The sequence below is a fragment of the Salvelinus namaycush genome, unplaced genomic scaffold, assembly GCF_016432855.1.
Source record: "Salvelinus namaycush isolate Seneca unplaced genomic scaffold, SaNama_1.0 Scaffold258, whole genome shotgun sequence".
Lineage (NCBI taxonomy): Eukaryota > Metazoa > Chordata > Actinopteri > Salmoniformes > Salmonidae > Salvelinus > Salvelinus namaycush.
This window is the reverse complement of record NW_024059430.1, coordinates 226504-242871: the sequence shown is the minus strand read 5'-3', so window position 1 is coordinate 242871 and position 16368 is coordinate 226504.

Below are 16368 nucleotides of genomic sequence, written 5' to 3'. Positions count from 1 at the left end.
CTGTCTGTCTGTCTGGGGCCTGGACTCAGGGAGAGAGTGGAGGGGTGACTAGTAGTTCTGTCTGTCTGTCTGTCTGTCTGTCTGTCTGTCTGTCTGTCTGTCTGTCTGTCTGTCTGGGGCCTGGACTCAGGGAGAGAGTGGAGGGGTGACTAGTAGTTCTGTCTGTCTGTCTGGGGCCTGGACTCAGGGAGAGAGTGGAGGGGTGACTAGTAGTTCTGTCTGTCTGTCTGTCTGGGGAATGGACTCAGGGAGAGAGTGGAGGGGTGACTAGTAGTTCTGTCTGTCTGTCTGTCTGTCTGGGGCATGGACTCAGGGAGAGAGTGGAGGGGTGACTAGTAGTTCTGTCTGTCTGTCTGTCTGGGGCCTGGACTCAGGGAGAGAGTGGAGGGGTGACTAGTAGTTCTGTCTGTCTGTCTGTCTGTCTGTCTGTCTGTCTGTCTGTCTGTCTGTCTGTCTGTCTGTCTGTCTGTCTGTCTGTCTGTCTGTCTGTCTGTCTGTCTGTCTGTCTGGGGCCTGGACTAAGGGAGAGGGGTGACTAGTAGTTCTGTCTGTCTGTCTGGGGCCTGGACTCAGGGAGAGAGTGGAGGGGTGACTAGTAGTTCTGTCTGTCTGTCTGTCTGTCTGTCTGTCTGTCTGTCTGTCTGTCTGTCTGTCTGTCTGTCTGTCTGTCTGTCTGTCTGGGGCCTGGACTAAGGGAGAGAGTGGAGGGGTGACTAGTAGTTCTGTCTGTCTGTCTGGGGCCTGGACTCAGGGAGAGAGTGGAGGGGTGACTAGTAGGTCTGTCTGTCTGTCTGTCTGTCTGTCTGTCTGTCTGTCTGTCTGTCTGTCTGTCTGTCTGTCTGTCTGTCTGTCTGTCTGTCTGTCTGTCTGTCTGTCTGTCTGTCTTGTCTGTCTGGCGCCTGGACTCAGGGAGAGAGTGGAGGGGGTCCGTGTGTGTGGTAGTCCTGAGGCATGGTCCTAGGGCTCAGGTCCTCCAAGAGAGAGAAAAAAAGAGAAAGAAAGAGAGAATTAGAGAGAGCATACTTAAATTCACACAGGACACCGGATAAGACAGCAGAAATACTACAGATATAACAGACTGGCCCTAGCCCCTCGACACATAAACTACTGCAGCATAAATATTGGAGGCTGAGACAGGAGGGGTCGGGAGACACTGTGGCCCCATCCAACGATACCCCCGTACAGGGCAAAACAGGCAGGATATAACTGCCAATGTTCTGTCTGTCTGTCTGCAAGCCAGCCAGCCAGACAGCCATCTGCAGAATGTACACTAAATCACCAAAAGTATGTGGACACCTGCTGTTCAAACATCTCAATCCAAAATCATGGGCATTAATATGGAGTTGGTCCCCCCGTTGCTGCTATAACAGCCTCCACTCTTCTGGGAAGGCTTTCCACTAGATGTTGGAACATTGCTGCAGGGACTTGCTTCCATTCAGCCACAAGAGCATTAGTGAGGTCGGGCACTGATGTTGGGCAATTAGGCCTGGCTCGCAGTCGGCGTCCCAATTCATCCCAAAGGTGTTCGACGTTGTTGAGGTCAGGGCTTTTTGAAGTTCTTCCACACCAATCTCGACTAACCATTCATGTATGGAACTCGCTTTATCGCACGGGGCATTGTCATGCTGAAACAGGAAAGGGCCTTCCCCAAACTGTTGCCACAAAGTTGGAAGCACAGAATCCTCTAGAATGTCATTGTATGCTGTAGCATTAAGATTTCCCTTCACTGGAACTAAGGGGCCCAAACCATGAAAAACAGCCCCAGACCATTATTCCTCCTCCACCAAACTTTACAGTTGGCATTGTCATGATGTTGCCTGCTTGGGTACTTCAAACCCCATCCCCCTCTCTCTGCCTCTCCCTTTCCTACCACAACCCATGCGGTGATCACAGAGAGATGTCGTAAATTCCTGAGAATCCCCCCACCACAAACAGTATTAAGAGAGAGGGTAAACTTTCAGGACAAAGGAATTCTCTTCCACCTCACAGAACTTGAGGTACGAACATATTTCATGTTCCTGCAAAAGTAGAAAAGCTCGGTGAAGATCCTAGCTATTAACATGTCCATTTGTCCCCATGTGGGAAACTCATGTGAGACTGTGGGACCACATTACCATACCGCTGTTTATATAATAACCTCAGATATGAGGTTTACATCTGTGTGTTGTATAAAATGAATGAGTGAGTATGATACTGTTTGTATAATTGTGTAATATGATTTTGAACTGTTTAACGAAGGAAAATACAACTCCCTGTTGTATTTGAACTAAATCCAAGGACCGCCCCTGAGCCAGTTGGGTCAGAGACCATGGAACCACCCCTCTCTGCTATCTGAATAAAAGCCAACTTTAAGAAATTACCATTTAGACCATGCTTCTCTCCATTAGGAGGAGAACGAAGGTTAAAGTACCATTGGTGCATCTTTAACCATACCACGTGGTTAAACTCTTAAGACGAATGAGAACAAGTCTTTGATATTGACTACTAGTCTGCAGCTAGGAATTCGGTATCATTGAACGCGAAGAAAGACAACCGCCGAAACAATCATTCTATAACGAATGTCACTCTGAACTATCCACAATAGCCAAGACAGAGACCGACGAATCTCCAACAGAAACTAACTTCTCTCCAACGATCAAGACGACACACAATGAGCGTAACTATATATATATTGATTGCAATTGTTCCCGAATGAGTGAGCGTTCATGTGTAAGGATTAGCATGTCAATTGTTATAAAGAGTATACTCTGTAGTGACTTCTGAATCGACCCCCCATCCATCCCTTTTGTCTAACAAGCCGCCATGCCGGTTCAGCCCACTAGGGCATATTGCTCCCATCATTTCATGTAACTATTTTAAGTTTGTTTGTTTGTTTATGCATTTCTGTGAATTAATTAGTTAGTAATAAATAAATGATTTAAGACAATTGATGTATGGATGACTCATAGTGAAGACTGGGTTCGTGCAGATAATCAACGATTTACGACGTTTGGAATGAGACTGACGTGAGGTACAGTAAATAAATCATTAATCAGAAGACTATTGATCAGATATGAAAATATCTGAAAGGTTATATTGGGAAATTATAACTTTGTAATCTAATAACTTTCCCTGGTGCCCTCGAATTCATAGTTAATTAGTTACGTTATTACTCAAGTGATAGCGTAAGCCCTAATTACAGGAATCTATGATAAAAACTATAAGTCTTCAATTTAACGATAGCAAAGACACGACAGCATGATGCATTGGGGCAGGTAGCATTCTCATGGCATCCTACTGGACACACATGGGTTAATAATACATAGACAACATCGGTCTGATCTTGTGAAGGCTACTGGACACACATGGGTTAATAATACATAGACAACATCGGTCTGATCTTGTGAAGGATACTGGACACACATGTGTTAATAATACATAGACAACATCAGTCTGATCTTGTGAAGGCTACTGGACACACATGGGTTAATAATACATAGACAACATCAGTCTGATCTTGTGAAGGATACTGGACACACATGGGTTAATAATACATAGACAACATCGGTCTGATCTTGTGAAGGCTACTGGACACACATGGGTTAATAATACATAGACAACATCAGTCTGATCTGGTGAAGGTTACTGGACACACATGGGTTAATAATACATAGACAACATCAGTCTGATCTGGTGAAGGTTACTGGACACACATGGGTTAATAATACATAGACAACATCGGTCTGATCTTGTGAAGGCTACTGGACACACATGGGATAATATACATAGACAACATCGGTCTGATCTTGTGAAGGCTACTGGACACACATGGGTTAATAATACATAGACAACATCGGTCTGATCTTGTGAAGGATACTGGACACACATGGGTTAATAATACATAGACAACATCGGTCTGATCTTGTGAAGGTTACTGGACACACATGGGTTAATAATACATAGACAACATCGGTCTGATCTTGTGAAGGATACTGGACACACATGGGTTAATAATACATAGACAACATCGGTCTGATCTTGTGAAGGCTACTGGACACACATGGGTTAATATACATAGACAACATCGGTCTGATCTTGTGAAGGATACTGGACACACATGGGTTAATAATACATAGACAACATCAGTCTGATCTTGTGAAGGTTACTGGACACACATGGGTTAATATACATAGACAACATCGGTCTGATCTTGTGAAGGATACTGGACACACATGGGTTAATAATACATAGACAACATCAGTCTGATCTTGTGAAGGATACTGGACACACATGGGTTAATATACATAGACAACATCAGTCTGATCTGGTGAAGGTTACTGGACACACATGGGTTAATATACATAGACAACATCGGTCTGATCTTGTGAAGGTTACTGGACACACATGGGTTAATATACATAGACAACATCGGTCTGATCTTGTGAAGGTTACTGGACACACATGGGTTAATAATACATAGACAACATCAGTCTGATCTTGTGAAGGTTACTGGACACACATGGGTTAATAATACATAGACAACATCAGTCTGATCTTGTGAAGGATACTGGACACACATGTGATAATAATACATAGACAACATCGGTCTGATCTTGTGAAGGATACTGGACACACATGGGTTAATAATACATAGACAACATCGGTCTGATCTTGTGAAGGATACTGGACACACATGGGTTAATAATACATAGACAACATCGGTCTGATCTTGTGAAGGTTACTGGACACACATGGGTTAATAATACATAGACAACATCGGTCTGATCTTGTGAAGGATACTGGACACACATGGGTTAATAATACATAGACAACATCGGTCTGATCTTGTGAAGGTTACTGGACACACATGGGTTAATAATACATAGACAACATCGGTCTGATCTTGTGAAGGATACTGGACACACATGGGTTAATATACATAGACAACATCGGTCTGATCTTGTGAAGGATACTGGACACACATGGGTTAATAATACATAGACAACATCAGTCTGATCTTGTGAAGGATACTGGACACACATGGGTTAATATACATAGACAACATCGGTCTGATCTTGTGAAGGATACTGGACACACATGGGTTAATAATACATAGACAACATCGGTCTGATCTTGTAAAGACCTTTGGACAGGAACATTAGATAATCAGTTATAGACACCAGTAGGAGTGTGCATGTCACCACCAATAGAATATATGCCCCAATATCTGAGCCAATAAGAGAATGGAAACTAAGCAAGACAACAAGATTCATAAAGTGGAGTGACGATGTTAAGTAAGGATCAGACTGTATAGGCTATATTACATGTATTTAGTGTATTATTGGGGCGGGAGGGTAGTGGTTAGAATGTTATGTAAGGATCAGACTGTATAGACTATATTACATGTATTTAGTGTATTATTGGGGCGGGAGGGTAGTGGTTAGAATGTTATGTAAGGATCAGACTGTATAGACTATATTACATGTATTTAGTGTATTATTGGGGTGGCAGGGTAGTGGTTAGAATGTTATGTAAGGATCAGACTGTATAGGACTATATTACATGTATTTAGTGTATTATTGGGGCAGCAGGGTAGCCTAGTGGTTAGAATGTTATGTAAGGGTCAGACTGTATAGGACTATATTACATGTATTTAGTGTATTATTGGGGCAGCAGGGTAGCCTAGTGGTTAGAATGTTATGTAAGGATCAGACTGTATAGACTATATTACATGTATTTAGTGTATTATTGGGGTGGCAGGGTAGTGGTTAGAATGTTATGTAAGGATCAGACTGTATAGACTATATTACATGTATTTAGTGTATTATTGGGGTGGCAGGGTAGTGGTTAGAATGTTATGTAAGGATCAGACTGTATAGACTATATTACATGTATTTAGTGTATTATTGGGGCGGCAGGGTAGCCTAGTGGTTAGAATGTTATGTAAGGATCAGACTGTATAGACTATATTACATGTATTTAGTGTATTATTGGGGCGGCAGGGTAGTGGTTAGAATGTTATGTAAGGATCAGACTGTATAGACTATATTACATGTATTTAGTGTATTATTGGGGCAGCAGGGTAGTGGTTAGAATGTTATGTAAGGATCAGACTGTATAGACTATATTACATGTATTTAGTGTATTATTGGGGTGGCAGGGTAGTGGTTAGAATGTTATGTAAGGATCAGACTGTATAGACTATATTACATGTATTTAGTGTATTATTGGGGCGGCAGGGTAGCCTAGTGGTTAGAATGTTATGTAAGGATCAGACTGTATAGACTATATTACATGTATTTAGTGTATTATTGGGGCAGCAGGGTAGTGGTTAGAATGTTATGTAAGGATCAGACTGTATAGACTATATTACATGTATTTAGTGTATTATTGGGGCGGCAGGGTAGTGGTTAGAATGTTATGTAAGGATCAGACTGTATAGACTATATTACATGTATTTAGTGTATTATTGGGGTGGCAGGGTAGTGGTTAGAATGTTATGTAAGGATCAGACTGTATAGACTATATTACATGTATTTAGTGTATTATTGGGGCGGCAGGGTAGCCTAGTGGTTAGAATGTTATGTAAGGATCAGACTGTATAGACTATATTACATGTATTTAGTGTATTATTGGGGCGGCAGGGTAGTGGTTAGAATGTTATGTAAGGATCAGACTGTATAGACTATATTACATGTATTTAGTGTATTATTGGGGCAGCAGGGTAGTGGTTAGAATGTTATGTAAGGATCAGACTGTATAGACTATATTACATGTATTTAGTGTATTATTGGGGTGGCAGGGTAGTGGTTAGAATGTTATGTAAGGATCAGACTGTATAGACTATATTACATGTATTTAGTGTATTATTGGGGCGGCAGGGTAGCCTAGTGGTTAGAATGTTATGTAAGGATCAGACTGTATAGACTATATTACATGTATTTAGTGTATTATTGGGGCAGCAGGGTAGTGGTTAGAATGTTATGTAAGGATCAGACTGTATAGACTATATTACATGTATTTAGTGTATTATTGGGGCGGCAGGGTAGTGGTTAGAATGTTATGTAAGGATCAGACTGTATAGGCTATATTACATGTATTTAGTGTATTATTGGGGCGGCAGGGTAGACTAGTGGTTAGAATGTTATGTAAGGATCAGACTGTATAGACTATATTACATGTATTTAGTGTATTATTGGGGTGGCAGGGTAGTGGTTAGAGTGTTATGTAAGGATCAGACTGTATAGACTATATTACATGTATTTAGTGTATTATTGGGGTGGCAGGGTAGCCTAGTGGTTAGAGTGTTATGTAAGGATCAGACTGTATAGACTATATTACATGTATTTAGTGTATTATTGGGGCAGCAGGGTAGTGGTTAGAATGTTATGTAAGGATCAGACTGTATAGGCTATATTACATGTATTTAGTGTATTATTGGGGCGGCAGGGTAGCCTAGTGGTTAGAATGTTATGTAATAAAGTCTAATTCAATTCACAGGTTCCAGTATTGGTGAAATATTTGATTCAATATTTTCCACAACAGTTAATGTGTATAGACTGCAAGAACTTTGAAATTAAGTTGTTTTCAAGTCATTATTAACAACAACCCGAAAATAAATATTTAAACCTTTCAACTAAAACCAAACGTATATTTGACGTCGGGTATAGTCTTCTTTTCAACGTCTTTTCAATTACATTTAGCTCGGTGGTATAGCCCAATGTCAAAACACAGTTTTAAAGTCTCCAAATCAATAACCAATATGCAGAAACCATTTGTGATATTGAAAACCTAAACATAAAATATACTATCTGCACAAACATCTGCAACAATAATCATATTACTTGTATTTTTTTAAAACAAGCACCTTTTAAAATGCACAAGCACCAGAAACACTGTTGTTTTGACAAGTAGCAATAAATCACTGATATCAATTAGGGGGAAATCAGGTTGTATGTGCTGTTGAAACTAACACGACTAAACAAACACATGGAAATGGGAGATATATTTTAGCTCACTGGTTAGAGGACAACCTGCAGAAGACAGTCAGCTACATTTTGGAGTGATGCCTTTAAATTTAGAGGTCGCTAAACAAAGGAACCCAACACTTATTTTCCATCACTCATCTATATCATGTTGAAATCATTTGCGTGAGAGTGGGGAGATGAGGTTGCATGTCATGTTAAAACTAACAGCTCAAAAACCAGATGGAATCTGGGAATAATGTGTACATCACTGGTTAGAGGACAACTTGTAGAAAACAGCGAGCTACATTTTGATTCAAGTGGGTCATCAATGCTGTAAGTGTAACACAGCTCTTTTTTTGTTAGTCACTTTTTGTTACATCACAGTAAATAGTACTGGATTAATAGCCTGGATTTTCCCCCTGAGGCTAATATCCATATCATGCTGAAATCAACTGAACAGGGGGCAAACATTTAGTGTTCTACATTGTGACATTATTAAAATACTCCTTCTACAATGTTAAAACATTATACATTGTGACATTATTAAAATACTCCTACTACAATGTTAAAACATTATACATTGTGACATTATTAAAATACTCCTACTACAATGTTAAAACATTCTACATTGTGACATTTCATTGATATCATGAAACAACTCCTTCATGTATGTATTTTCTGATGTTTGATCAGAGATCTTTTACCAGAGTATCGCTTGTCACATTGATCACAGCTATGAGGTTTCTCTCCTGGGTGTGTTCTCTGGTGTATAGTCAGATAGCTAGATGTAGTAAAGCTCTTCCCACATTGATCACAGCTATAAGGTTTCTCTCCTGTGTGTGTTCTCTGGTGTATAATCCTATGGCTGGATGTAGTAAAACTCTTCCCACATTGTTCACAACTATACGATTTCTCTCCTGTGTGTGTTCTCTAGTGTGATACCAGGTTGCTTGACTGAGTAAAACTCTTCCCACATTGATCACAGCTGTAAGGTTTCTCTCCTGAGTGTTTTCTCTGGTGCGATAAGAGGCTGCTTGACTGAGTAAAACTCTTCCCACATTGATCACAGCTATACGATTTGTCTCCTGTGTGTGTTCTCTGGTGTACAATCCGATGGCTAGATGAAGTAAAACTCTTCCCACATTGATCACACCTATAAGGTTTCTCTCCAGTGTGAATTCTCATGTGTACTTTTAGTGAATTTCATCTTAAGTAACTCTTCCCACAGTCAAAACAGTGGTGAGATTTCTCTCCTGTGTGTACTCGCTGATGTATTTTAAGTTCTGATGAAGATTTGCAACCTTTCCCACAGGCAGAGCAGCAGTGAGATTTCTTCCCTGTGGGTCTCCTCTGGTGTTTCTTGAGGTGTTCTGATCGGGAGGGACTCTTCTCTGCCTCGTCAGCTTCATGATGTTGTTGAGGCTCCCCAGAGGATCCACGATAGTCACGTCTCTCTCCTGTGTGAACAACAAAGTCAGACAGATGGTTAAAGGCCCACAACAGCAGAAATCCACTGTAAAAGGTGATGCCAACAGAATAGCCATGATATTGTACAACAATTGACGTCTGTAATGAATGTTAAAATTATTTGACAATTGTCTTAAGACAGTCAAGTGAGCAACAATAGTCATATTTTGTCTTGTTTTCACATTAGTAGTAACATCGATGATTGTAGGCTAGAAATAAGTTATTACAGTTGCTGAACCCCTAAGCGGTGTTCCAGGCAACCTTTGGTCACCAATATAGGCCCCTTTCTGTGTTTGCTAAAATAGACGCACGAGGGCAATGCACACGCAATTTGGTTGCAGAACCTCCTCCATGCTAATGCGGAAACCGCTAGTTATACCAATAACATAGACCTACTGTAGGACCCATAACTTCACCTAACAATAACATAGACCTACTGTAGGACCCATAACTTCACCTAACAATAACATAGACCTACTGTAGGACCCATAACTTCACCTAACAACAACATAGACCTACTGTAGGACCCATAACTTCACCTAACAACAACATAGACCTACTGTAGGACCCATAACTTCACCTAACAATAACATAGACCTACTGTAGGACCCATAACTTCCCCTAACAACAACATAGACCTACTGTAGGACCCATAACTTCACCTAACAATAACATAGACCTACTGTAGGACCCAGAACTTCACCTAACAACAACATAGACCTACTGTAGGACCCATAACTTCACCTAACAATGACATAGACATACTGTAGGACCCATAACTTCACCTAACAATAACATAGACCTACTGTAGGACCCATAACTTCACCTAACAACAACATAGACCTACTGTAGGACCCATAACTTCACCTAACAATAACATAGACCCACTGTAGGACCCATAACTTCACCTAACAATAACATAGACCTACTGTAGGACCCATAACTTCACCTAACAATAACATAGACCTACTGTAGGACCCAGAACTTCACCTAACAACAACATAGACCTACTGTAGGACCCATAACTTCACCTAACAATGACATAGACATACTGTAGGACCCATAACTTCCCCTAACAACAACATAGACCTACTGTAGGACCCATAACTTCACCTAACAACAACATAGACATACCGTAGGACCCATAACTTCACCTAACAACAATATAGACATACTGTAGGACCCATAACTTCACCTAACAATAACATATACCTACTGTAGGACCTATAACTTCACCTAACAACAACATAGACCTAGTGTAGGACCCATAACTTCACCTAACAACAACATAGACCTACTGTAGGACCCATAACTTCACCTAACAATAACATAGACCTAGGATTATAAATCATTTAATATTTCAGGTGAAACATGGAAACTAAAATATCTTTGTCATGACATTTCATAACCTGCTCACCAGATAATTTTGTGAATAATCCCACTAGGCTACTCTGTAATGTGTTGTCATTCTAAATGTCCTGAATGAAGGAAAATAGCTGTGTGTGTTGTGCAATAGCCTATCCATCAAGTAACAGTGAGAGTGGTTACATTTCTCCAGCCCCCATCCCTCAGCTGCTTACCAAACCAAGTCTCAGGGAGGCATTTTGTTGCTGTTTAAATCCTAGGTTGTCCCTTTAAAAAAGCCAAATCAACCAACCAACCTGCAGTTCAAAACAATAACAAAGATGTCATTCCACCACTGTTTTGGTCATAAGATGATGGATGGGGCTGGAGAAATGTAACTACTCTCAAATTCATAGACAGACCTATGGATGCAAGGACTGACCATCGATTATATCAACATTATAGTTTTAACCAGCTATACAGTGTTGGTTTACTATGTTTCTAAACATTGGCGTAAAAAAAGCTTGTTTGGGGTTCTGATGGGGTACAACAGTTGAACTAAGCTCATGAGGCATGTGTTATATTCTTCAAGAATCAATGGCTATAAATAATAGAAATGTAGCAATTGCATATTTCCCCTTTAATACCACACATCAGTTCAACAACTGCAGTTTGTTCCTCTGGTTTTAAGACAGTACTTACTAGTGTTAATCACGGCCCGGTTTGTCATAACCATCTTACGGCTAAGTTCATCGTTAGAACCATTGGATGCCTTAAGATGCGTTTGGGAAACCGGGCCCAGATGTCCAGTTTCCTCCTCTTCATCCTCCTCCTCCTTTTTCGATGTGACAGTCATCTCCCCCTCCTCCTCTTTCACTCCAAAAACTGCATCCTCCTCTCTCTCCGCCTCCTCTTCTTTTACTGTAACATCCTCCTCTCTCTCCGCCTCCTCTTCTTTCACTGTAACATCCTCCTCTCTCTCCGCCTCCTCTTCTTTTACTGTAACACCCTCCTCTCTCTCCGCCCCCTCTTCTTTTACTGTAACATCCTCCTCTCTCTCCGCCTCCTCTTCTTTTACTGTAACGACCTCCTCTCTCTCCGCCTCCTCTTCTTTTACTGTAACATCCTCCTCTCTCTCCGCCTCCTCTTCTTTTACTGTAACATCCTCCTCTCTCTCCGCCTCCTCTTCTTTTACTGTAACATCCTCCTCTCTCTCCGCCCCCTCTTCTTTTACTGTAACATCCTCCTCTCTCTCCACCTCCTCTTCTTTTACTGTAACATCCTCCTCTCTCTCCGCCTCCTCTTCTTTTACTGTAACATCCTCCTCTCTCTCCGCCTCCTCTTCTTTTACTGTAACATCCTCCTCTCTCTCCGCCTCCTCTTCTTTTACTGTAACATTCTCCTCTCTCTCACCCTCCTCTTCTTTTACTGTAACATCCTCCTCTCTCTCCGCCTCCTCTTCTTTTACTGTAACATCCTCCTCTCTCTCCGCCTCCTCTTCTTTTACTGTAACATCCTCCTCTCTCTCAGCCTCTTCTTTTACTGTAACATCCTCCTCCTCTTTCACTCTGAACGCGTCTTCCTTTTCTTTCACAGAAACGTCTTTCTCTTCTTCTTTCACGGTAACAGCCTCACCCTCTACTTGTTTTTGTATTGTAACATCCTTATCTTCCTCCTCCTCTTTCAGGAGAGCTTATTTCTCCGTCCAGAAGACCTCTTTTTTAGCAGGAGGAGAGTAGCTTAGTGAACTCATGGTCGGGGATGTTCGCTAGCTAGCATTAGCAACTAGCCTAGTTCTAAGCTAATTTAGCAAACCAGCTAGCTGACAAACAACGTAATTATATAATTAAAGGGCCAACACGCACATACGACAGAAGTGTGTTTAAAACACAGCGACTAATATACACCAAAACAGTGTAAAGAGAGTGAATGTTGTAGCTATGTTTGCTAGAAAGCTACCGAGGTGTCTGACTAACTGTTGTTGTTGAAGGAGCGTCCCGTCCACTAGATTATACGTCACACTGGCAGCATCGCCTGAACCTAAAAGACGCACATCGCCGACTGCTGACTGGAGTGGGCAACGCAGTTGAGGAACCAAAAGCTTATTTTTCATGTATTTCATAAAAGTTGATTCTTATATTAAGTCGTTCAAATAAAAGCATGTGTTGATTGAGTCGTTTTTAATGAGTGATAATTTAAAACAAACTTTAGACCCACTACATATTTACATTGAACCATAGTTCTGACATGGATCATTTTGACCCCAGAGACATATCTTTTATCAGAGCCAAAATGTGGTTTATTCCATTTTTCATGACTTTGTCAATCAACTTGTTCTTAATACATCTAAATCATGGTTTAGTGTTTCTGTATCAATATGGACTTTTAACAAACTCAAATCCTTTGGAGTCATTTTGACTCCAGCCAAAAAGCACCTTTGATAAATAGGACGTTTATTTCAAATCAAAATCAAATCACATTTTATTGGTCACATACACGTGTTTAGCAAATGTTATTGCGGGTGTAACAAAATGCTTGTGGTTCTAGCTCCGACAGTGCAGTAATATCTAACAATTTCACAACATATACCCAATACACACAAATCAAAGTATTTGAATGTAGGTTTCTCTGTAGACATGATCCATCCCACCAGAGGGTGGAGGGGCACCTGTATCAGTGGTTTTGACCAGATAGACACCTGCAGACACACAGTATAGTGCCTCCCATGTACTCTCCTAAGATTGGACTTTTCTATACCACGTATCACGTGACTGTGTACAAAACTGCCAATGGTAGAAAACTCTGCCAGTGTAATACAGTGCATTCGTTAAGTATTCAGACCCCTTCACTTTTTCCACATTTAGTTACATTACAGCCTCATTCTAAAATTGAATAATTTCCCCCCCCCCCCTCATCAATCTACACACAATACCCCATAATGACATCACAATACCCCATAATGACATCACAATACCCCATAATGACATCACAATACCCCATAATGACAAACCAAAAACAGTTTTTTAGACATTTTTTCACATGTATTTACTTAAGTATTCAGACCCTTTGCTTTGAGACTCGAAATTGAGCTCAGATGCATCCTGATGCCATTGATCATCCTTGAGATGTTTCTACAACTTGATTGGAGTCCACCTGTGGTAAATTCAATTGATTAGACATGATTTGGAAAGGCACACACCTGTCTATATAAGGTTTACACAGGTGGAACAGTTTACAGTGCATGTCAGAGCTAAAACCAAGCCATGAGGTCAAAGGAATTGTCCGTAGAGCTCTGAGACAGGATTGTGTCGAGGCACAGATCTGGGTAAAGGTAACAAAAACCCATGTTACCCAGAACCCCATGTTACCCAGAACCCCATGTTACCCAGAACCCCATGTTACCCAGAACCCCATGTTACCAAAAACCCCATGTTACCAAAACTCCATGTTACCCAGAACCCCATGTTACCCAGAACCCCATAATACCCAGAACCCCATGTTACCCAGAACCCCATGTTTCTCTGGTGATAAAAAAACGAACTAAATGAATAACGGTGGTTGCAGTCACTCCTTTTAGATTTCTTCCAAGGTTCTAGAAAGATAAACTAATTCTGAACTTGTTATTAAAATTAGAACCACTTCAGGTTTGTCACCACATTTTAAACACCAGTCCACTGCTGACCATCGATTTAAAACACAAAACTGACCTAAGATCAGCATGTAGGATCAGCTTCATTCTACTCCTACTCCGTCCCCTGGGCTGCTCTCTCCTCTCCCGGTCCAGCTTCAGCTCTGGAGCTCAGAGAGACCATCTCCATGGCATTGACATAAAGATCCATGCTGCTCACCCTGTTCACTCTCTTCTGCCTCCTGGTGGGCTAGGGAGACACAGCACCAACATATAGTCATTTCCTCTCTAGTATCTCCATTCTCTCTCCCTCCCTCTCCTCCTCACCCTCTCCCTCTAGTTTAAATGACTTGTAACGTCTGAGTAAATGTCTTTACCTTGTAGTACAGGTAGGAGGTGGTGATGGCTGTCAGTAGGAGCAGCAGCACTACAACGTGTCTGATGATGAAGGCTGGCAGAGGAGAGGCTGCAAACAGAAACACCTTTGATGAGGGGACTGATCATCATCACATAGATCTGTGGGAAATCTGTCAATGACAAAGTTATAAGTCTGGTTCATGTTCAGTTACCTGTGATGGTGAGGGAGAGGAGCTCACTCTCAGAGGAGAAGTTATGAGAGAAAACATAATTGTCATAAACACAGCTGTAGTTCCCTTGGTGGGAGTCATCTGCAGCAGGGAAGAGGAAGGCAGCAGAGTGATTGACAGCTGGCTGGGTCTGGGTTCTGTTGGAGCTGGTGAACGTGAGGAGGAAGGAGCCTCCTGGGTACTGTGGCTGAGTGGAGCAGGTGATGGTGAAGCTGTAGCCCCTGAACATCTCGGGCCCCTGGTGGCCCCTGGAGACCCCTCCCATTGAGTCAGTCAGGGAGATATCAGGCTGGACCAGGAGATCTGTAACAATAAAAGAGAAGAAGAAAAACCTCTTCAACTAGTTTCCTATAGATATGACAATAACATCAGCATGTAACAGTGCTAGCCACCCTCCCTCACAGGGCAACATGAGTAGTGGGCCTACAGTCACTGAGACAACATATGTTGATATCAGGCTTAAGCAGGACATCTGGAACAAGAGGAGAGAAAAAGAAAACGTAGCTCCTCAACTACTTTCCTTATTTAGATATGACAATAACATGACATGTGACAGTGGTAGTGAGTAGAGACGTTCACTGAGATAACACTCAAATACAAAAGCATTCTGGGATATTTAAGTTGTATTTGATTCCTACTTGACTGAGTGATCTGTTTAGTAAAGCAGACTGACAAGCTAAACAGTCATCATGAGAGGTGCAGAGGAAGTTGTATGAATGAAGGAAATCAGTTGAATATAATTATTGTTATTACCTGAGCAGATCACTGTGAGTCCAGGACGGAGATAATACATTCTGGAACATTCCCTCAGTGAAGGCTCAGATCCAGAACAGGAAACTCTAAACCCTCCAGTGGTGTTTCCAGGTAGTTCTGAAACAGTGGAGCCACAACCCAGCTGTCTACACACTACTGCAGCTACATCCCTGTCCTCAGCTCCCACAGTCCTCCACTCTCCCTGGTCGTACCGCTCCACTCCACCAGCACAGCGACTGCCTCCTCCCACCAGCCTCACATCATCAGGCTCTGAGAAAAGAAAAGAGAGAGACAGTAATCTTACTATTTTCTCACTAAAACACACCTATATTGTCTCTCATATTCTTCACTCCAGGTGAGAAACAATGTTGATTGAGTGACAAACTGTTTCTTACCTGAGCAGGTGAGTCCAACAGCGTTACCAGGTAGGCAGGTGTTGTTTTCTCTGTCTGAGGTGTCACAGTCCAGGAGAAGGGACTCTTTGCCTTTACACTGGAACTCTTTATCCCAGGTCTGACCCTCACCTCCTCCATAGAGCCCCCCCTGTAGAGCTGCAGGAGCCCCACAGCCAAGCTCCCCACAGACTACCTCTGCATCCTGCCGGTCAAAGTCAGCTTCACACACTGAGGCCCAGGACTGATTG